The following is a 22,502-nucleotide window of genomic DNA, read 5'->3' as shown; positions in this document are numbered from 1 at the left end:
GAGATACTCAGTAGGTTTTAGGCAACTTTACAGAGAAAGAAACAGATTTAATGTTTCAGGTCAATTAATCTTTATTAGACATTTTAAGATGTGGTGGTCGGCTATGGAGAGAACAAACAGACTGTGAATGAAAGCGTGGAGGTGAAGGTTGTCCAGGTGTCACAGTTGCTTTTGATGCTAAGAGAGGAATTTTTCTTAAGGAGTGTAAATAAATCCCGGTCCTAAGACATCTCTGTAGGATATCCAAAGGGCAGTTCCTTCAGCTGCTCCATCATTGATTGACCTTCCTTCCATCATAAGTTTAGGAGTGAATGTTCACTGATGATTACACAATGTTCAGTTCCACTTACAACCTCCTCTGCAAATAAAGCAGCCCATACCTGCATGCAGTTAGACGAAGACAACATTCAGGCATCCGTTGATAAGTGGCAAGTAACGTCCATGTGACCAAATTGAAAGGCAATGACCATCTCCAACAAGAGAGACAGGAACCAGCCACCCTTGACATTCAATAGCATTGCCATTTGGTATTGGTATTGGTTTATTATTGTCACTTGTACTGAGGTACAGTGAAAAACTTGTCTTGCATACCGATCGTACAAGTCAGTTCATTACACAGTGCAGTTACATTGGGTTAGTACAGAGTGCATTGATGTAGTACTGGTAAAAACAATAACAGTACAGAGTAAAGTTTCAGAATATCCTGCCATCAATTTCCAGGAGACACAAGAGACTGCAGATGCCTGAATCTAGAACAAAAAAAAACAAACTGCTGGAGGAACTCGGTGAGTCAGGCAATATCTACAGAGGGATAGGAATGATCAACACTTTGGATTGAAGTCCTGCATCAAATTCCTGGGATCACCATTCACTAGATACTGAATTAGTCATGTCACAGAACTACCATAGCTACCAATAGCAGATCAGAGGCTGGATACCCCTCACCTCTTAATAGCTTAAGGTTTTTTCACCTGCACGTCAGAAGTCAGAAATATGACTCCATTTGCCTGGATGAATGCAGTACCAACAATTCTCAAGGTCAACACTATCCAGGACAAAGCAGCCCGCATGGTTGGCGTCCTATCCGCCACCCTAAACATTCATTCCCTCCACCACTAGCGTACAGTAGTTGAAATGCATTGCAGTCACTCATCCAGGCTACTCCCATATCATCTCCCAAACCCACAACCTCTACTACCAAGAAGGAGAAGGTCAGCAGGCACATGAGAACATCATCACCTGCAGGTTCGCCTCCAAGTCACACAACATCCTGACCTGGAAATATATCAACCGTCTGTTGGGTCTAAGTCCTGGAACTCCCTCCCCAACAGCGCTGTAGGAATACCTTGACCAGAAGGACTGCAATGGTTCAAGTAGGTGGCTCACTGTCACCTTCTCAGGTTCAGTCAGGGATGGGCAATGAATGCTGTCCTGATCCTGAAAATGGATTTTAAGCCAGTGGAAAATGAATGAGGGCAGCTGGAGAGAAACAAGAAACAGTAATGCTGGAACACTGAAGCGCAAAACACAGGAGATGCTGGAAAGCTGAAATAAATGAGAACATTGAAAACATTCACTTGATTAGGTAGCATCTGTTGAGAGAGAAAACATTACACGTGGATGACCCTTCATCAGTAATGATCAGTTCTGACAAGAAACAGGAAAGACTGGTTATCTGAAATTATTGAATTCACTGTTAAGTCCCGAGGTAAGAAATGTACCTAGACAGACGATGCAGTGCTTTTCTCCAAGCTAACATTTGACTTCATTAGAACAACGTAGGAGGCCAGAGGCAGAGAGGTCAGAGTGGGAGTTGTATGGGAAATGAAAGCAGCAGGTGACGGGAAGTTCAGGGCTACCCTTGTGGAGTCCATGGAAGTGTTGTGCAAAGCCGTTACCCAATCTGTCCAGGAGAGGTCCAATGGTGGGACTCACTGGTCCTGTCAGTGCTGTTCTGCTGAGCATAAGTTCAAGACTTGGGCTTCAGTCAGGAGTCGTGAACCTCCACCCAGTTTTGCAACTTGAACAGGAGACTCAGGCCTCTATCTCACAGTGTGAATACATAACATTGTACTGATATGATCAGTCCCTGAGAAGTAAATTTGTAAGGTAACTTCCAAAGCATTTTACAGACAATAAATTACTTCTGAAGAGTGGCCACTTGAAATCAGAAAGCACGATACCCATTTTGCACACCAGGATCCCACAAACAATAGTGTAATTATGACATATAAACTGTTATTCAGTGATGTTGACTGACAGATGGGCAATGGAAATAGTTAACACCCGCCACCCCATTCTTCTTCAAGGTGAGTTTTTTTTTTACATTGAGAATTTAGATTTTTTCTACATTTATCTGATAGAGCCTTGGTTTAACTGAAAAGCAACATCTTAAACAGTGTGCCTTTGTCAGGGCTGCATTAGAATGTCATCTGGATTTTTACACCCAAATCACTAAAGTAGGATACATAGCCTTCTGATGGAACTGGGAGAATGTTCCCAATTGAGCCACAGCTGACATTTTCTGTGGGATTGTTGGGTGTAAGTGGTGCGAGAAAGGAAAAGCTGTAACAAAATTAAACTATGTCAATATGACAAGAGGGCCCAGTTTCAAACTAATGAGTGACTAATTTAAGATAATTAGTAAGACTGTAATTTAGAATGATGATAAAGGAGATGGATTTTGGGAAGGATTAATGGAGGTAAATTCATGGAAACCTTGAACTCCGTTTGGATGGATGAACTGAGTTAGGCTCACCAGTTTTTGTCTGCGCTGACCAACTTTTAAAAATGTTTCCATGCTTGTGTTGAGCTGGGATTTCCACATCTTTGCTGGATAAAATGTATCCACTCTTACTCATTGCAGCAACTACGTGAATATTCACAAAATGCTGCACCTACTCTAGAGGGAGAATTGGTTTTGTCATTTGCCCCCATAGTAAAATGGATGCAAATAGTAAGAGGATTTCTGATAAAATAACAATCCACTTCTCCACCTTTTACATTTTTTGCACATGATGAATTGGTGCAGAGGCAGCCAACCTGACGTTCATGTTGCAATGAACAGCAGGAGTCTCTTATTATAATGAATATTTTAAACCTGTTCTGGGGTTGGATGATAACGAATAGAACTGGCTCTTGGACATGAAGCAGATTACATGATCTGAAATTTCCCAAGCACGAAGATTTAACAGTACATGGTCCAAATTCTCCCAGACCCAGTAATAACATGCATTTTCCTGACCATTTTGCAAAACTATTTCGTTGCCACTCGGGGTGGGGAGGGGGGACAGTGGAAAGGAGCGCCGTGAGGCACAGGCACGGACGCGCACGCCACTGGCTTTAGCCTTTACGGCCGGAGGACGAGCCTTTAAAATCTGATTTAAAGAGAAGGGAGCGCCCTGAGCGGATTCCCGCCCCGACCTGACAACAGTCTCCCCGGCGTTCATTTGCTCGCCCGCGGGGACGTGAGGCGCGCGGCCCCCCGCAGCCCACCCCCCCCCACCCGTGCACGCGCGCGCTCCGCCCTGGGGAGGGGGCGCGCGTCGCCCGCACCCGCCAATCCCAGCACCGTCCCGCCAGCAGCAACAGCAACCACTACCACCGCCCACCCCGCCACCGTCGCCCCAAATGCGCGCGCACGGCGCCGCCAGAAACCGGCCCACTGCACGCACGCGCGCGCGCCCCCGCCGGCAGCAGCCCCCTGCCCGCGCGCGCGCGCCCCCGCCTGTGCAGACGTTGGGAGCAGCCATAGCGATCCCGTGTGTGTGTGTGTGAGAGAGAGAGAGGTGGGTATATAGGACTCTTGCAGCAGAGGTGCGGGTGAGACTCGGCGAGGGAGTGGGGTGAGGTAAGGAGGCGGTCGGCGCGCTTCACAACATCATCGTTTCTTAATGAAATTAGCGTGAGGGGAGCGGGCTTTTTCTCTTCGTTGCCGTTCTTGCACCTTGCACTCACCTAGCGGTTTTATGAATCGAGTTACATTTGCAACGGAAGGAAAGGAAGTGAAGAGCGGCGCAATTGAACGGTGGGGCTGCATGGATTGAAGTGATCGGTAACTTCGCGTTAGAGCTGCTGTTGTAATGCGGAGTGCACCTACTGTAAATGTGCACGATTTTTTTGTCGCACGAATTCTATGTAGCGTTTAATCTAACAGCAGACACATCGCCACTTCCCATGGGCTCATTCCTGATAGGATTAAAGGAGGGTTTTTTTTTGCAGAAAATTGCAAAGCTGGAGGGAAAGCGAACGAGTGTGTCGGTGTACATTATTCCATAGTGAACGTGTCAATCTGTTGAAACTCCCTTTTTTTCTTGTAGTTCGCAGCCGTTGAATTTTTTTTTTCAAGTAATACAAACCGAGTTGGCAATGAATGACTCGAGCATTGCAATGGCTGCTCTCAAATATACTGAAGAAGGAAAAAACGAGACAGGGAGAAAATGCTCCTGGTTTATGTTAACAGCAGGGCTGCTACAGAGATCATCACACCGCGTAATGCGAAAGCAGACGGCTCTTCTGAATGTCGATTTAGATTTCAGTTTGGCAGGCATTTTTTTTAGAGCTGCCCTCCCCCCAGATGAATGTCTAATAATATTAGCAGCCACGGTTATTTGGTCCTGTTGCTTTGGTGGATAAAAGGAATGTGGGCATGGAATTGAATGGGAGCAGGGGCAGTTTTTGAATAGGTTGTAATTCCACTTTTGATTGTTGAAAGTTCCCAATTTTTGCAGTTGTGGTAGGATTCCAATGATGATGAAATAAGATAGGATGGTGAAAATCCACTTTTTCTTGCAGCCCTTTAAACTTTGCTCAACTCAGTAAATGGAACAATAAGTTCAGTAGAGACTTCCAAATGAAAGTTGATAAACTAGGGTGTATTGTGTAACAAGCTACATGTCTCTCGTTTGTACGTGGAACTTGTATGTTGGAGTGCGTTCGACAGTGATTTGGAGCAGCATAGATTTAGTGACGAGCTGAAAGAAATGTTGCAGGGAAGGTTTGTATCTTGAAGGCTTTTGACATAAGCCCAGTGGTTAAATTACTTGATGTCAGGGCTATAAGATTCAAACATGTTTCTGAATCGTTTGATAGGTGGGAAATTTAAATTGAGATAATTAAATCTGGAGTTAATATTAAGATTAACAGTCTCAGTAATATAAATTATGAAACTACTTGAATGATGTAAAAACCTATCTGGTTCACTGATGCCCTTGCCTGGTTTGGTCTATGCCAGACCTAACCCTAGATCTAACAGCAGATGTGATTGACTTTTAACTGCAAACTAGTGATTGTCAATAAATATTGGCATTGGCCATGTTATTGTGAGCCTCTGAATGTAAATAAAATAAACTGTGTCCTAGGTTATGGAAGATCTGTACTAATTTAACTTTTTACTTCACAGATGACCATTGTACTTTTTTTACATGTTGTAAGCATTGCTAGCAAGAGCAGCATTTAATGTCCATTTCTAATTGCCCCTGAGAATGTGGTGGAGATTGTCAGTCCTTGTTATGAATGTTCTCCCAAAGTGCCATTGGATGGGGAGTTCCATTGTTTAGACCAAAAGATGATGAAGGGCTGGCAATATATTTGCAATACACTGGTGTGTTTCTTGGGAGGGAACTAGCAGTGTTTGGCATTTGGCATTCCTATGCGTCTAATGCCCTTGTCCTCCTCAGTGGTAGGTTTGTGGGTTTGGCAGTGCTGTCAAAGATACCTTGGTCGATTACTGTGGTACACCTTGTAGATGGTTCAAGCTGGAGTGGTGGTATGTCACTGGTAGAGGGAATGAATGTTTGCTGTGGTGGATACAGAGTCCAAGATGCAGGCTGCTTTGTCCTGGGTGGTGTTGAGCTTCTTGAGTATTGTTGGAGCTGCAGTCTTCCAGACCAGTGGAGAGTGTTCCATCACATATCTTGTAGATGGTGGAATATTGTTAGGAAATGTGGACTTGTGTCACTTGTAGGATATCCAGTGCTGTGCTGTCTGTGTAGTCACAGGGGCTGAAATTCAGTTGCATAATGCTGTTTTATTTCTCAGAGTTATGCAACTGAAAATCAATTTCGTTTTTCCGTAACGAAGCCTGAAAACGACTATTTCCAGAGTTGTCTCGCGTCACTCTGGAAATTCAATGGGTCATTTCCCAGCCTGAGTCATGATTTCCAAATCAGAGATGCATGGGATGACGTCAATGCCTGTGAAATGCCAGGACAACCCAGTCTTAACCAGCACAGTGCTGGACTGAGAGCCTACCCGGGTAGGTGAATTGCAAACTTCATTCTGTGAGTGTTTGGGGAGGAAAGGGAGCAATGAATTGACTCCAAAGCCCACAGTCCACTGCCCTCTCCTCACTTTGAATATGTCAGTATTGATTTTTCTTTATTTCTTTCCCTCTGCCCCTGAGGTGCTGCTGTTTCTAAGATTAAGATATCTTTATTAGTCACGTGTACATCGAAACACACAGTGAAATACATCTTTTTGGGTAGAGTGTTCTGGGGGCAGCCCGTGAATTTTTTCTAGCTCCAACACTTGTAAATATAAAGTTCTACAATAGCAACATTTAAGAGGCATTTAGACAAGCTCATGAACAGGCAGAAAACTGAGGCATATTGACCAATTGCAGGCAGATGAGATTAGTTTAAATTGGCATCATGGTTGGCGCAGCCATCGAGGGATGAAGGGCCTGTTCCTGTGCTGAACTGTTCTGCTATATGTCTAATCATATACACCAATTACACAGTTTCAATTGAACCTTGGAAAACACTGTATCTGCAAATTGCCATTATATGGAGCTGATGTCCATAACTTAAAAAGAAAGTAAAATATAAAATCATGTAAAAGTCATTCTCTTATCCAGGAAAAAGCAAAATAAAGGTTAAGGCTGATGTTATCAAATATCTGGAACCTTTCCAGAAGGTTTTCTCAGTTGTCCCTTTTTTTTTAAGCTGTTTAATGGTACTTTTGTAGATCATGATGTTACTGCTCCTAGTGCGATAAATAAAGTAAGTTAGCATTTTATGTTTTCTGAAACTAGTTAATTTTCAACGTTACATTGAATTCATTGATATTATATCCTTCATTGCTTCTGACAACTAGGAGAGAGCGTTAAATACCTAGGAGGAATTTTTACAAATTCATAATCTCATCTAAGGGTTCAAAATCCACATTAAGTTATGAGGGTAAAGTTTCAAGTATTTTATAACTGCTAGTGAACATAACTTAAGATTTGAGCTCAAGTTATTGCTTTTATGGTAGTTATTACCACTAGGTTTCCTGTCCTCATTTCTGAAGGCACTGATCATCTTGTGGGAATCTTTGCAACCAAAATTTTGTGCCCTGCCTTTGCTCCATCCCCATGTATGTCTCTCAACAGGATTCATGGTATATTAATCAGAAATGTCATTTCTCCACCTTACCTGAGGCTGTTTTAGATGAGGTAACCATTTACTTGGCCTGAAATCAACACAAAGGAAGTATCAAACTAGGCAGTTTGATCTTTATAGCTTGGTCCTCAGATTAGATACAGTGCAGTTGACCGTTTAGAGATTATCTCTTATTGCTGAGAAATCATTGAATATATCTTTCAGTGCTTTGAGGTGCCTGCTGTAGGTAATCCAAGTCCTAGAAGTATATAGAAGGGCAGGGATCAGTGTGCTGGGTGTACCGTGAGTCTTGTGATAGGTCTGAGTCTAGATCTTCCAATAGCCTTTTCCTCAGCTGATCAAAGATTCTGCATTAAAGGTGATGATGAAATTCACTGATGTCTGCCTTCATCAAGAGTGGTTCCTGAGATATAAGAGTTGGTGTACGTTTTCTAGAGCCTTGCTTTGAACCTTTTAATATGAGAGGATGGAGTGGTGCTGATTGGTAGAGGATCTTTGCCTTACCAATGTTGAGCGCAAAGCCTAGCTTTGTGCATGCTTCAGTGAAGGAGTAGGCGATGCTCTGGAGGTCAGCCTCTGAGTACTTCACATTGCATGTATTGTCTGCATACTGCATCCCTACTACTAAAGCATGGTTGACCTTGGTTCTGGAATGCAGTTGCTACAGGTTGAACGGTTTCCTGTTAGTTCTGAAGATTAGTTCCATTCTTGCAGGAAGTTTGGTGGGGAGGTGCAGCATTGGGATGAGAAGGATCGAGGTGCAAGGCCAATGATGCAGTGTTTGACATAAGTCATCAGTGAGATTGGTTCTCTTGTAGACCCATCAGTTTGTATCATGACTTTCAAGCTGTGATGGAGCAAATGTAAAATGGAGATGAACTTCTGTGAGCAGTGGAATTTGAGGTGGGTGTCCCACAATCCCTCCAGGTTGATGGAATCAAAAGCTTTACTGAGACTTAAATAAAAAGTATCATTTATAATGGCTGATACTAATTCCTGTATTTTTCTTGGGGTTGTCACATGTTGAAGATCCTGTCCACTATACCTCCCAGATGGGCAGATTCTACACTGTGTTTTGAGGAGCATCTCTTCAGCCACTAGGAGGAGGAGGTTGAGAAGAACCCTGATGATGATTTTCCCTGTGGCAGATAGCAGGGGAGGCCCCTCTGTAGTTACCACAGTCAGGCCTGTCTCCCTTCTTGAAGGTGGCCCTGACTATGGCACTTCTGAGGTCTCTCTTCTTCCTGGAAGTGGATGGTGAGATTGTGGATATGTGACTGATGCTCTTCACCCAAGCCAACATCCCCACATTGAGACTCTAATGCAATGTCATTCACATACCCAGGCACTCTTTACCAAGCTCTGACACTGAAAGAGATTACCGGGTGAACAGAGGGGGAAAAAAAAAACTCAGTGCTCAAAGTCTGCTTGAAGAAGGGTAATGGCTTAACTGACTCCCGGAAATCTCTGACCCTTAACCGTTCAAAGTGAGGATGGCTCTGAGAACCTCAAATCCTCGCTTCAAGAGCACTCAGAAACCCCACATAAGCAGCAGAAGGAATTGACCACCTCCCAAACTCTCCACCCACTTGCCCCATCAGCGATCTCCTGTTCCATCCCTGGAGGAGTTTGTTGTTCCCACTTTGGCCTCATTTAGCCACCTCACAATCCACAAAAGCAGAGTTGAAGTCTTCCTCTATCTCAGGGACTGCCTGAGAAATGGAAAGAAAGGATTTCTTGTATTGCATTGTATGTTATTGAACTGGTCTGGTGACTTTATTCCAGTGTGCTGCTTTTGGATTTCATTAGGTTCCATGGCAATCAGCAATGGAAGCTGCATGCCTTGTCAAATGTGACAATCAGTCCAATGTTACCACTTGATATTCTACAGCGTGTTGAATGTGATGTTGCCACTGCAATGAAATTAGATTTAAATATGCTTTGTATCAGAATCTTCATATTGCTGGGTAATCATTTTATAAACTGACCTTTGATTCATCACAGTACACTTGGTACTGATAAAATTTCCCTCTGTTCAGATACTTGGAGCCTTCATTCAATTTGCACCTGATGTAAAATTCATAGAAAATTCCCTGTTGTGAATCACAGATACAATCAAACATTCCTGCATTGGAGTGGGTTTCAGTGAGAGGTGACCCTAGAAGTGGTGGAAATTTGTTTTGCTCTTCTGCACAGAATAACTGGAGAACTCTAACTTTATCTCAGCCTTGAAGTATCAAAAGGTCAGAGATGTAAAGTTTAGATGCAGGTTAATGCTGTTAGCGTGGAGAAACATCTTGCAGAACTGTGCCAACAAGATTTGCACAGAACGAAAGAAAGAACATGCACTTATTGTCGAGGTTTTGGTGGCCTTAAGTTGCTCTTCAAAGCTAAAGGTGGACAACACAGAATGCACATTGATCAGAGGAGACCCTTGTTTTCCTCTTTTTGCACTATTTTTTTGATAGAGAAGGATGTTCCATAACATAGGAAGATTGCAATAAGAAACCGACTTGAAGGGGGAAGGATCATGGAGTATAGCTGACATTTAGTACTTTTAGCTCTGTTTACATTTACATGGATCCATTCATCAGCTACAGTTTGTGTACTTGCACCTTCCTGGAGAACAGCAAGGTTCAGTGCAATAGTGAAAGAGATCAGTTTCGTCTTGAAGAAAAATTTGATTGTTTACCTCTTTGAAGTTGTCACTTCCCAAACTCTTAATAGATTTACCCTTTTTTAAAAAGACAATTGTCTTGGTTGCACCTAACAAAGTTATTTTTGAATAGCAAATGAGCTTTGTATGTATTTGGGATTGTAAGTCATACCCTCCCCAGTGCCTACAACAGACTTTAAGTATCTGAAGAAATGCCTGTCTTCAGTTCTATCTGTACAATTTGGTTTGCTGTGATGACAATAGCAGGAGACGGGCCTGCTCTCCTTGAGAGACCTACACTGCTACCATGAAGATTTTGTTTGTGCTCCCATTGTTTCACAGTACCCACAATTGCCGCCATCTTTTGGTGCCAGAGCTTTCGCTCTCTGCACTCTACCCTCAATATTTTCCAACTCTATTCTTTGAGGGAAAATCTCTTTTCGTACAGGAAACCATCCCAGCTCATTCACACTTGGGTAGAATTGCTTTAAGTCACCCGTTTGTGTCAATGTGTCTTAGCATGTGGTTATGCCAAACTTGGGGAGAAACCAACACTGCCAACATTTTCCAGCGACACAAACCAATCCAGCAGTCGGTGTTGGTCTATGAGCAGGAGGAAGGTTGAGTTGGCTTTACATGGCATAAAGGCAAAGTGCCTGAGATGTGCCGGTATTCTGTTCTGCTTGTGGTTGTACCGTGGGAAAATAACTTTTCCGGGATAAGACCAGAGGTGTAATGCAAGAATGTTGCTTCTAAAATATTCTGTGCTGCTTTGTCACCAGAATAACTTGTTGCTAAATTGGTGGATTGGGAATGACATAAGTGAGCATACCAATTTGGATTCAGTTTACAATTAACTTTTGTGGCAAATAGAGGGCTGGATTCATATTGGGCTACAGGAGTTTTGTTTGCAATTGTGTGTATAATGTTTACACTCAAATAGATCATATAACAACTAGTAGTGAAAAATAAACCAAGAAAGGATAGGCTGTCATCAGAGGAGTAAATCTAAGAATCATAACCTTCTCAGTGTTAGGTTGAAATCTGAGCCAAATCTAAATACTAACTTTTTACTTACCTGAATGACGTTTGGCATAACTAGAACAACCTCATCAGCGCTGTTCATAAGTTCTACAATAAATGCCTAATAAACATATCATCCTGACCTGGAAAGGACATGGTACTGGGTTAGCTTGGCATGGCTCTACCCAACCCAAGCAAAAAAAATGTTTCATCAGAATATAAATCCAACCCAATGCACACAGCACGTCCCACTGGCTGTGGAAAGGATAGATGGGCTCCTTTGCTTTTAATTGTGGTGTTGTAAGTGTTCTATGGGCTTTGATAGACTTTTGAGGCACTTTGATTAAGATGTAATGTTACCAACTTATGGGCTATGAATAAAGCAGCCTGGTTGCACTTCATCCCCATGCTCCTAATCTTTGGGCACTTGGTGTGGAGGGGCTCAGATCAGTCAGGGCGACCTCCCCATAGGTCTGCTGAGTCTGGACAAGGCAGCCATTTGCAAATCTAGGCAGTGGACTATTGAGGGTTCTGCCCATGCTGTCTGCCTACCCCTCTTCCGAAGATACGTCCATGCCAGGAGAAGGAGCAGATGGTGTCCGCTGGCTCTCTGGAGGCCCTTGGACACCGCAGGGACTGTAGTGCATCCGGGACAAGAACTAAAATGTTTTAATTTGAGAATTATGTAAATATTCCAATGGAACTGATGTAATGCACTTCCCTGTGACTGTCTGGGTTTCTCCGGGTGTTCTGGTTCTAAAGAGGCGTGGGTTGCTAGGTTAATTGGCCACTGTAAATTAGAATCTGGTGGAGGGGGGAAGTTAATGGGAATTTGAGAAGAATAAAATGGAATTGGTGTGAATGGGTGTTTGATCATGTGAACTTGGTGGGTCAAAGGACTTGTTTCAATGCTGTGTGATTCTAAAGCTGAGAATGAGAGGGATTTTGTGGGGTACAATGGTGATGGTGGCCACAAGAACTGAGAGCACAGCAGAGGGGCCATCCAGAGTGTTTTGCTACTTTTATGAAAGAGCATTCAAAGTGAGAATGACCGTGTGGAGATGGCCTGGATGCTTAGGGATGATTCTGACATTTGGGTTTGGCAGTAGGAAGAGTGACATTGCTGGATGTAACCAGTTCACCTGGGTGTTAGGGAAACAAGTCTGTTACTGCTGATGTGACGTCTATGGAATTATCTATTAATTTTAGAGGACCACACTGCTTCAATGAACTGAACCGATTGTTTGCGTTGGTTTCCGTGAGTCTTGCAAGAGGTAGATGGATGGATAGACTGGTCATGGTGTGTGTATAGTTTAAAATGAAAAATGATGGACTTCATTTTTGTTTAAATAGAAATATGGTGGGATTGTTTTGTGGGATGACTATTCATGAATTGGTTTCGTTGAGTTTCTGCAGAGTAAACAGGAGGCTGAGTTTTTCTGGAACTGACCCCACTTTCGTTGATTAAAAAGCATTCAAATGAAAGGTCTTTGAAACAAAAGATTTTGTTTAGAATGGCTGTCCAGGCATATTCACACAATTGATTGTGTATTTTTTCTCTCTTAAAATGTCTTGTGTTGATTAATGTGAAGTATGGCACCCTCACCTGTGCAGTACTTCCACATGTATAGAACTTTCACTGCATAGAAGCTTTGAATTTTTGGATAAAGCAAAATCAAGGCTCGCTCAAGCAATATCCATTGAAATATTTTTTCTCTCTGCTCCTGAAGGTACTGGCTAATGGAGTGTTGTTGCAGAGAGTCAGGTGTCCTCTGCTATCTCAGTGAACTGGGATCAATAACGCCTCGTGGTTGACGTGTGTGTGAACGTGATGATGATTTACTCGAATGGTGATTGTGGAAGCAGAGCACTGCCCTTTAGTAAACTATTCTTTAGAACCAATTGTAATAAGTCTTTCGTTTAAACTGTACGCAGTTCAGAGAAATTAAATCCTTGACACGGTGTTAAGAGCCTTACCACTTTTCTCTCTGATGCTCTACAACCTGAATGTTAGATATTTTAAAAATTGGGCTACAGTAAGTAATACTTTATCGCCCAAATACACTATTCTAGTAGAAACAGCGAAACCTCTGCCTGCCCACGGTTTATGTCTGAGATTTCCAAACTTTGCTGTTTCCCACTTGGAGAGTTTGTTTCTTTGGTCATTCCCCTGCTACCTGTCCCTAATCAGTTATTTTAATTATATTCATTGTTTTTAAAAACTCTGATTTTATGATTGCACCCACTTTCTAACTTCTTCTTTCCCTGCCACCCACTTTTTGAACACTTCAGAACTAGGCACCGTTTCTCTTTCTGGTGCTAACCAATCTGACATCTTCACACGTGCATTGTCTAGCAAAGTTCACTGGACACTAGACAGGAAAAAAGTTTTCTAACTGACTTCCTCCTCCAAACCTCCACCCTTTCTCCCTGCTCACTTATTTCAGGCACTGACACTGCTATCTTCCTCCCCAGCTGAAATTTGCTGAATAGGTAGGTGATAGAGACTAAACCTTCCTGGCACAGATCACTTATATGTAAGAAGTGAATTAAAGTATGAAGGGGACTCAAGTGCATATTTAAGAGCAGTAATTCTATTCTGCAGAAATCTCTTCGGTAAATACATAAGCACCTTGTTAATAAGCTACATTCTATACCTGCACTATAAAGTAAACCACATAGTAAAGTGTATTTCTTAATAGTTTCAATGCTCAGGTGTTCTCTGATCACCAGTACATTATATGCAAACCAGCAAACTTCCTGGACTCAGTGTATTATAAGAACTGCAGATTCAGAGTATTTTGTAATTTGCATTCGTCTTTCTGACAACCTGCAGTGGTCTAATCTTTCATTTTGATGCAGAGCTATTTCTGTAGTCTTTAGGAGGATAAAGATTTTAATCCCTGCCATTTTGACTGCTTAAAATGCTTGAGTCTGCCCCATACAAGATGATGACTGATAACAAATGCAATATTTATTTTGAGTATGAAAAGTGAGATTATTTGAGTGACTGCTAATGAATTCTTCTTCACTATTGCTGACTGAGGTGATAAATGTGTATTCCTGGAAAAATTCCAAAATAAGTGTTCCTTCATTGGGCTTGTAATACCATGGTGAACCTCAAGTGTAGCACTGACAGTGTTACTCTGTGGGTGCTGATTTTCAGGCAACCTGTTAAATTTGTCAGGTGGATACAAAAGATCTCATAGCACTATTTTGAGGAGGAGCAGGAAAGATATCCCTGTGTCCTGGCCAGTGTTTATCCCTCAATCAACATCACAACAACAAAAAAGGTAATTTTGGCTGTAAGCACGTGATTGTTAGTGGGAGCTTGTTGTGTGCAAATTGGCTGCTGTATTTCTTCCATTACAATTCTGAAGTATCCATTGGCGTAGAGTGCCTTGGGATGCTCGAAACGGAGCATGCAAGACGCTGTGTAAATGCCACACTGGCACAGGAGGGGTCTGCTTTTCTCTTGCTCCCGTTAAGATTTTGTACTTTATCTGTTGAGGGAAGGCACAGTGAGGTAAGACACTCAGAGAGGGAAAACTGAGTTTCTACATTGTACCCTTTCTGCCCTGACCTCTGTGTGTAGAGGGCAGGCACCCTCCCGTGTTTTCTCCCACTTCGTCCTCCCCTTGCAAGGTCCTAGAACATTTGCCCCTGTCATAACATTTGCACTAGGCGAGGGCTTTCTCCAGAGGAGGCTTCCACTTGTGTGCCGTGTTGGGGTAAATTGAGATGCTGCTGCTGCTGCTTCCAATGTAGTAATGGTTCCTGTTTGATTGCTGAATCATCCATTACCATCCAGGGAAAATTTTTGCAGGTTGAAATCGTGCAGTGGCAGTGACAGTGACAGTGACGGTCATGACCGGAATGGAAGCTGAAATAGGATATCCTTGGTTGCTCATTAAGCACCTGAGTCCTTGTGAATTAATGGCTGCTTATTGGCACTAAGGGATTTTCAACAGCAGGATAGGTTATTTTTGAGAACATCTGTGACATTTTGAGGATGCATCCACAGCTGACTTGTAGCATGATACTTAAGTTAGGATAAAGTTTAAAATTTTATCCCAAATACATCAAGATCTATGCAATGCAGAATCCTTTTGTAAATTTCTGTCTTGCTGATTGTGTCCAAACTGCTACGAAAGAACAGCTGTTTCCCATGGGCAGCCCTTCGGTTCAAGGATAACTTGCTTTATTCTGTTCTGAGGTGGTTGAAGAATCCTTTGTGGGATCAGCAGCCTCTTCCACAGGTGGGGAGGTGGTGTAGGATGTTGTGCTCTCCTTTCACTGTTTGCATGTGATGTTGGAGTGCTCTCATCTCAGATGCTTGAGGCTTAGAGCCCTCCTGAATGCCTCTCCTTGACCATTCATGGACCAAGGATTCCATGAGTCACTGAGGAAATGTGTAGTTGTTTTTCTCCATGGAGACTTTGAAGAGATGATTAAAGCATTTTCTGTGTTCTCCTGAAAATCTCATCCTGTGACTAAACTTGGAGCAGCCTGCTTCTTTTGGAAATCTGGTGTCAGGCATGCAAACAATGTGGCCTACCTGGCACTGAAGATGTTGGCTTGGAAGAGGATTTGTAGGTTATTGTAGAAATGGTGTTGATATTTTCCCTGGAGCTTGGAGGTCCTCCTAGTGGGTTGTACAGAAGTGGGAGGATTACTGTTGTTGAGTAGTTCATGAACTTGGTGAGAGGTTCGACATCTTCATTTCAGAACATCCCTTTTCTCAGTTGGCTTGTGCACTGGATGTGGTGATAATGAAATTCGTCACTTCTGGGGAAGGAACAACTCTTTCTTGGGAAACTTCTTCAAAAGAAACATATATCTAGGGTGACCACAGAGTTAGCTAACAGTACACTTCATGTGCAGGGAATGGGTAAATTCCTTTGGAGAACAAGCAGAAGGCAAAGGATGGAACGTGCCCTTTTGTTTTCAAGAAACACAGTTGAACCACGCAGGTTTTTTGTAATTTTTCTCTTTCAGAAACGTTGACTAAGTGTAAAAGCTTTGCATTGTGCCTGCCGTGTCTTCTAAATGTCACAAAGTGTATCACAAAGCCAATGAATAGTTTTGAAAAGTTGTTATTGTTGTGATTAATGTAAACATTCAGCTAATTGGCATAAAGCAGAGTCGCACAAACAGAAGTAATCTCTTTTAATTATGAGTTTGATTGATGAGTAAACATTGACCAGGAGATTAGGAAGAGCACCCTACTCTTCAGAGGAGAGCCATCGGATCTTTTGCATCCATTCTAATAGAAGGTCAGTTTCTGTTTAGTATTCCACCCAAAACAAAATATGTCCAATAGTGAAGTTCTCTGCTGGTAGTCCACTGAAGTATTAGCCTACATTATTTAGGTAAAGAACCACATGCAGCAGTAACCTTCCAAGTTATCTAAATGCCTGCTCATTGATATTCATGTTTGGGCTTTACCAGAATTAGCCTGTTACAGACCTCTGCACAACATTGATCAAAACACAAAACAGAAAGACTGACTTCCAGATATGAGGGGGAGAGTCAAAGTAGCATCAAGGAACCCTGGCAGAGATGAAGTCTGTGGGCATCGCAGGGAAACACTCCAGTGGTTGGAGATGTGCGTTGTACTAAAGAAGATGGTTGTGGTTGTTGGAGATCAATCATCCCAGCCCCAAGATGTCACTACAGGAGTTCCTTGAAGGAGTATCTTCAGCTTCTTCATCTGTTAACATCCTTCTCTCATAAAGGGAGAAGTAGAGATATTCGCTGATGACATTTGATCTAATTACAGCTCCAGCAAATAAAAGCAGTTCATGCCCACTTGAAGTGAGACCTAGATAACATTGCGGGCATTAACGGATAATTGGCAAATAACATTTGCGTTACAAAAGAACTTGGCAGTGACATCTTCAGCAGAGATAGTGTAACCACCTAGTCTTTGCATTCAATGGCATTACCAGTGCTGAGTCCCTCATGACCAACATCTGGGGGGAGTGGTCAATATTGACGCAAGTCTTGACTTGAGTGTAAGTACTGTGGTTACAAGAGCAGGTGATTCACCTCCTGACGCCACAAAGCAGCCTGCCTAATTAGTATTCTACCCTAAATGTTTATTCATTCTTTGCACTGTTGGAACACATTGGCTGCAGTGTATGCCATCTGCAAAATATGCTCACCAAGGCTGCTCCAACTGAACCTGCCAAACTGATGAACTCCGCCACCAAGGACAAAGGAAGCAGGGGCATGAAATCACCACCTCCCTGCAGCTTCCCCTCCAAGTTGCACACTGCCCTGTCTGTCTTGGAAATGTATTGCTGTCCTGTAATCATCTTGGAACATTCAACAGCACTGTGGGAGTACTGCAACAGATGAAGAAGGTGAGTCACCAGTACCTTTTGCAAGGGAAGTTTGGGAAGTGCAATAAAATGCTGCATCTCTGGCAATACCAAAATGCCAAAAAATAAATTGTTGCTAGACCCATGTCTGGGCACTGAGGGCGACTGCCTGTCCACCATCTGAGTGCAGATACTATCACTGGTGAGCCTGATTCTGTCCTCATCCGGGTTTCCACTCCCACCAGAAATCCCTCCGCTGTGTTAGGGAGCTGAAACTGTGGCTGACTCTTCCTTTGCCAGCAGGCAGGGTAAATGTAGGATCCTCAACTGCTACCTTGGGTTATGATCGAATGTGATAAACATGAATGGTCAGATGGGGCATTATGTTCCATTAGCTACTAAATGTGTGCATGTACAGTGTGATGCCTTAAGATGTGTTGAATGCAGCCATGAATATTTTTAAATGTCTGTAATTGAAGACTAAATTTGCCAAAAGGCTTTCTTCAAAATCATTTAAAGTATAAAATGATGCGATTTACTTAAAGTCCACGCCTCAACTGTTGGGAGGAGAAAGGCTCAGCTTGCAACTAAGTACTAAGAGACTAACTTGTAAGCCTTTTTCAATCATTTGTTGAAAGTATTATTTTCCAGATGTTAAGTCTCCTCTTGGACGAATGTTATCTGTAATATAAAGGCATTGATGGTTAGTGGTTCTCGAGGCCTTTTAAGGAACCAACTTAATCAGGTAGGTTTCTGAAGAGGTCACCTGAGATGAAAGGTGAACATGAAATGCCAGTGCATTGTAAAGTGGAATACTGTAGGATATTATTCAGTCTTCTAGTCATTTTATCGAATTTCCAGTAAGGAGGAATTTGTAAAGCTGTGACTAATAGTACACATTGGGAAAGTATTATACATTTGAAATAGCTTTACTTCTGGCTTTGTCCAACAGCTGCACAGATGGTTCATAGCACTAACGGTCTTGTCAGCTTGCAGAAATTGTTCTGTTGACTTGCCAGTAGATGCTTTATTCATCTTCATTTGTCCAATGCAGCTGCATAATGGTAAAATGACTGGGGAAAATAGACCTAAATTCAAAACAAAATCACTTGTACAACCTGGAATATCCCTACACTCCGTGCCACTTAAGATTTTATTTCTTCTGAACTTGGAAATCCAGTTTATAACTACAGTATGCATTGTTCCTCAGAGTTAAGATCAGCCCCAAATGCTGTATTTGGATGGCAAAGTGCAGAGGCTTGTCTGACTGGAGAATGACGAAGTCCTCCACTATATAGCTCGCAGCTGTTAACCCTGCTTGGCCTTAATCAGGTTGTATTCTCTTAACTTTTCACTGTATATCACTTTTTGGTTTGATTGTCATACAGTTGAGGATGTTTGAGTTTCTTTTTTGTTTTGAAGGGTTTGTTTAATAGCCTTATGATCTATTATACTCTTTTTTTTAACAATGATTAAAATGAGTGCAACACTCCAAATGTTGTTGGAAGCCTGCGGTGCCTGACCTTTGTTGTAACTTCTTAGTTCAGATCAATTGATCTAAAGTGATGCAACCCCATAGGAAGGATATCACAAAATCTTTTTCTTAGCCCTAAATCGTGTGATTGGTAGCCAACATATCATCATAGTTTTCTCATGGTTGCAGTTGTAACACCATTGTTTGTTGTTGTAAAGTGTTTTCTTTCCACAGTTGTAATTTTCATCCCATTATCTTTCAGTTAACGTATCAGTGTATGCCTTTCTGTTAAACCTTTGAGCACAATGGAAGATGGTACAGTGGAGCTGCTTGGAATGCAATATATTATTTAGCATGGCTGTTTAAGTATTAGCAGCAGGCTGGATGTTAAGTTACAATGAAGGGCTGAGGAAGTGGAGAAACCATTATCCACAGTCTGATGTTTTTATAGCACTGATGTTCGCAAACGTGAGTAGTGTAATGCGAAGCAATCTCTTGCCTTAGGGCAATTGTCATGCATGCCACACCTTACTGTTCTGTACCTTGGTGTACTGGAACATTAGTACACTCTGTGTCATACAGATTTTTTTCTTTGTTTTTTAAAAATCAATTTATGCATAGTTCCTATGAGTTTAAAATCTCATCTCCAATATTGGAATGGCAAAGAGCATTGTCTGACTAGGAAATAATGCAGATCACAGCTCCGTAATTCAATTGCTAATCCTTGGTCACCTTTTAGTTGATACTTTTTTCAAACTTGTTGCTGCCGTGTTACTGTTTCATATGTCATTGTTATTCTCTGCATAGTGGTTATCTTTGTATACCTTTGGGAAAAAATATTATATTTCAGATATTAAACTCCCTATTTTCCCTACTTGCCAATAATCATTGCATTCAAAAAGAAGTTGTCCTTTCGCACTTATAGAGTGGTGTTATAATAATGTGTTATGTAAATAGTGACGTTTCTTATTTTGATATGGAACCCTGATCACTTCCAAAGAAGCTTTGCCCCTTACTGATTGGTAACCAGTTTGGATGGGTTGATAATTCCTGAGCTGAACAGAATGTGATTGGAATTTCAGAAACACATAGCAGTAATTCTGTCAGGAAAGGTGCTGAAAAGTGGTTACTGAGCTGAACTTTTGAAGCATTACATTTTGTAGAATAATTCCAAGACCCCAACAGTTAAAGTTAGCATTTCTCAACTTCTGCTCATTCCAGTGTTTTTCTTGCAACCAAAATGTGGTCACCTCTGTAATATAGGAAATGCTGGAAGCAATGAGGCACCTCCCAGATGTAGCAACCTGACAGTGAACATTTTTTTAAGGATAAATATTGACAGGACACTGAATTTCTTTGAAATAGTGCCACTGGCATCTTTTACATCCACTTTTTAATGGGTTTTTGTTTTACAGCTCATCTACATGATGGTGCTTCTGACAATGCAGCACTCCCTCAGTACTGTGTTGGGGTGTCAGCCTGGCAGAACATGAATTCACAATCTTTTGACTCGGAACCAGTCTATTATTAATTGAACCATGAAAAGTACTGAAATCTTTCTTCAGACCCCATGTTTTACAGAAGAAATCCAGCCAGGAGAACTAACTCCTGAGGGAAAACTAACCTTTTGCACAATCCAGATTTATGAAATATATTTTTCATGATTTAAGATCAGCACCCTTTGGAAATGATCCTGGAATGACTTTGAAATGCATACTTATTGCTTCATCATAACTGGGTCAAAATCCCAGAACATTCTCCATAACACCCTTTCAGAGGAAAAAAAGAGAGCACCACAGGAACTGTAGTCGTATAAGAACACGCTGTCTTGAGGATGACGAGGGAGGATAATAAATGTTATCTTTACCAGTGATGCCTGTATCACCTAAATAAAATAAATGCAGTAAAACTACATTGAGGCAAAGCAAGCCCTTTAAACATTTTTTAAGGTGCTTGGTAAAGAACAACTGACCTATTAGATCATTGCCTATATTAGCAAATATATTTTTGAATGAGAGAAAGCTTTGAGCTCTACAATGAGAGATTCTTGTAGACCCAACTAGAAATACTTCTGGATTATGCTCTTCTTTGACCTGCAGGATGACTGTTGCATTTTGCTTGGTGTTTTTTTTTCTCCCCCAATGGGTTTGGAGCTGAGGCAGGTGCTAAATATTTTATCTGTTTTAGCAATGCCCCTTTCTGTTTGGTTCTTGTGTTGTTCTTATATACAGTATAATATCATACTTGCATGATGATTTGACTTGCACCATCTTGCATATCATTATATAGTATCAATCCTTTAAGATCTGGAAAGGAAACTTCTTGTGTCTTCTGCATGTATATTTTTGTCCACAGGTGGACCTATTAATCTGAGATGAAACCTAGTGTTGAGTCATTGATTTTTTTTTTACATATTGAGAAGCATTGGTTATGATTAGATATTTAGTTCAAGCATGATGATGTATGTACAAGTTATACTTTTCAATATTTCGTCTTGTTTCAGTTCATTCTTCTGAATTCTATTCAGCAGCCCAGCATGCAACCTTTCTCTCTGCATGCTCCTGTCCTCGGTTGGCTGATTGCATATTTTGGGGGTGGGGGGTGGGAAATGTGCAGAATGTTGGTATTGCTGGTAAGGCCTCTGTTTATTGCACTTTTCTACATCTTGAATTGATTAACTTGCAGGTTCTGGTGTCACAGAGGCAGCCTTGGTAGATACCAGATGTTCTTTCCTCATAGCCCAAAGGGTACAAATGAACCAGATGCATTTTTTTTAATATAACTATCCAGTGTTTCATGGTCACCATTATTGATATTAGCTTTCCATTCTGGATGTTTTTAATTAACTGGATTTTAAAATCCACAGCCGTCATGGGATTTCAGTTTGTGATTTCCAGATCATTACTCCAAGACTCTGATTACTGGTCAAGTAAAGTGATGACTTTGCTACTGCATCTATAAACTGCCTAGATGTGCTGTCTTTGGTATTATAACTGTGACAAAAAAAAAAATCCTCTTTCTTCACTGAATGATCAAGATCAAAATGTGTGTGAAAGAGTTTTCTGAATACCCATCACATTAATGGACTACTGATTCTTCCATCACTGGGAAAACAAGCTGGTGCTACCTCTAAAAACAAAATGTTGTGAACACTGAAATCTGTAATAGAGACTCAAAATACCAAAGGTACACAGTTGGTAGCAAAACAAGCTTAACATTTCAGGTTGATGAGCCTTACTTCTCCAATTTCAGGTTTCAATTCCATAGCCACTGACTTGAGACTCATTTTTCTGAGCCTTGTTTTTAAAGTTACTCCTGTCACAATCCTGTGTAAATCTGTGGGACCTAAAATGTAATCTTGTTGAAGCAAGAGACTGCGGATGTTGGAATTTGGAGCAACAATCTGCTGGTCAAGGTCCTGATGCAGGTTATTGACCTGAAACGTCGACAATTCCTTTCTTCCCACAGATGCTGCTCGACCCACTGTTAAACTTAAATGGTTAACTCTATTCAATCGGAGTTATAGTTTTAGTGATAAAATGTTAAATCTAAATGTGTAAGGACCGTGCTCATACAGGGGAAGGTTTATTTGAAGCAGGACATGACTTCAGGTCATTAGTCTTCATTTTGATTTTAAAAGG

At 41.6% G+C, this 22,502-nt stretch overlaps 1 protein-coding gene across 3 annotated transcripts in view; it reads left to right on the top strand.

Moving 5' to 3' along the window:
* The first annotated feature begins 3,738 nt into the window (after positions 1-3,738).
* LOC127577612 (mitochondrial glutamate carrier 1-like) overlaps positions 3,739-22,502 on the top strand; it is a 110,891-nt gene continuing 92,127 nt past the window's right edge. The window contains exon 1 of one of the 3 annotated variants that reach the window (XM_052028903.1): positions 3,739-3,788. The gene's annotated coding sequence lies outside the window, so the exon portion shown is untranslated. Of the gene's footprint in view, positions 3,851-3,872; positions 4,028-22,502 lie in introns of those variants that run through there. The other 2 variants (XM_052028902.1, XM_052028901.1) reach the window with 2 other exon arrangements.

This window comes from Pristis pectinata, chromosome 14 (assembly GCF_009764475.1).
Source record: "Pristis pectinata isolate sPriPec2 chromosome 14, sPriPec2.1.pri, whole genome shotgun sequence".
Lineage (NCBI taxonomy): Eukaryota > Metazoa > Chordata > Chondrichthyes > Rhinopristiformes > Pristidae > Pristis > Pristis pectinata.
Note: the sequence above shows the minus strand (reverse complement) of the source record. Positions and strands in the feature narration are given on the sequence as shown.